The sequence below is a fragment of the Emys orbicularis genome, chromosome 15, assembly GCF_028017835.1.
Source record: "Emys orbicularis isolate rEmyOrb1 chromosome 15, rEmyOrb1.hap1, whole genome shotgun sequence".
Lineage (NCBI taxonomy): Eukaryota > Metazoa > Chordata > Testudines > Emydidae > Emys > Emys orbicularis.
In genome coordinates, this window is record NC_088697.1 from 7,563,957 (window position 1) to 7,565,675 (window position 1,719).

The 1,719-nt window shown below is 42.9% G+C and overlaps 1 non-coding gene across 1 annotated transcript; it reads left to right on the forward strand.

Annotated features, from left to right (window-relative positions):
* The first annotated feature begins 252 nt into the window (after positions 1–252).
* On the forward strand, positions 253–326 carry TRNAF-GAA (transfer RNA phenylalanine (anticodon GAA)). Its single transcript has one exon. It is a non-coding gene; the product is annotated as a tRNA-Phe (tRNA).
* The last annotated feature ends 1,393 nt before the right edge of the window (positions 327–1,719 follow it).

Genomic DNA, 1,719 nt, shown 5'->3' on the forward strand with positions numbered 1-1,719 from the left:
TGCAGAGCAAAGGCTGCCCAGGGGCACTATGTCAGGCTCTGGCACCGCTTGAGACAATGGACCATCTTCAGCCACCAGGTAACCCAGGATCTAAGGTAGGAATGGGATGAGGAAAAAAGTCAAGCTTAGCAAGGCAGGCAAAAATTCATCTTGCCTTCGTGGGCCACTTGCAATGATGCCCTTTTTGTGTGCCATGGCTGACAAAAACATCCCAGACAGAGAAGCAGCAGGCCAAAAACAGGCCCTTCATGTGTTAAAGTAGCTCAGTTGGGAGAGTGTTAGATTGAAGCTCTAGAGGTTCCCTGGTTCAATCCCAGGCTTTAGCATACTCTTTGTGTGCAACAGTGGGCTGTTTTCTGGAAGTGCAGCAGTGCCTTTACCCACCACGAGTCCCTCATTTCGGGTTCCCAAGCAAGAAAAGAAAGTGTGGACTTGTGCACTGAGTTGGCCCACCTGACCTTTCTTTCTTCTTTTGCTCTTTCTCAGCAAGGGGAAGAAAAAGAAGCTCTCCTTCAAGCTGGAGTCAGAAGGGCGACGTAAGGATGACTTCCTGAGCGCCGGCTCCAGTCCTTTGCTCTACCAGCTGACCTATTGAAGGGCTGCTGCCACTTTCTCCAGGTTCGCACATCAGTGTGTTCAGAATGGAGAGGGGTAACTAGTGGTGTTCCGCAATGGTCAGTCCTAGGACCAATCCTATTCAACTTATTCATAAATGATCTGGAGAAAGGGGTAAAAAGTGAGGTGGCAAAGTTTGCAGCCGATACTAAACTGCTCAAGATAGTTAAGACCAATGCAGACTGTGAAGAACTTCAAAGAGATCTCACAAAAGTGCCCAAGTGATTGGACAACAAAATGGCAAATGAAATTTAATGTGGATAAATGTCAAGTAATGCACATTGGAAAAAATAACCCCAACTATACATACAATATGATGGGGGCTAATTTAGCTACAACTAATCAGGACAGAGATCTTGGAGTCGTCATGGATAGTTCTCTGAAGACAACCACGCAGTGTGCAGCTGCAGTCAAAAAAAGCAAACAGGATGTTAGGAATCATTAAAAAAAAGGATAGAGAATAAGATGAAGAATATCTTATTGCCCTTATATAAATCCATGGTACACCCACATCTTGAATACTGCATACAGATGTGGTCTCCTCATTTCAAAAAATATATACTAGCATTAGAAAAGGTTCAGAGAAGGGCAACTAAAATGTTTAGGGTTTGGAATGGGTAACATATGAGGACAGATGAAAGAGACTAGGACTTTTCAGCTTGGAAAAGAGGAGACTAAGGGGAGATAAGATAAAGGTATATAAAATACTGAGTGGTGTAGAGAAAGTGAATAAGGAAAAGTTATTTACTTGTTCCAATAATATAAGAACTAGGGGCCACCACATGAAATTAATGGGCGGCAGGTTTAAAACAAATAAAAGGAGGTTCTTCTTCACACAGCACACAGTCAACATGTCAAACTCCTTGCCTGAGGATGCTGTGAAGGCTAGGGCTATAACAGCGTTTAAAAGAGAACTAGATACATTAATAGGTTTCAGAGTGGTAGCCATGTTAGTCTGTATCAGCAAAAAGAACGAGGAGTACTTGTGGCACCTTAGAGACTAACAAATTTATTTGAGAAACAACTCTGACATCATAATCAAAAAGGCTGACAAAGGAGGTGCTGTCGTCATCATTAATAGGTCGGAATATAAACGAGAGGCTT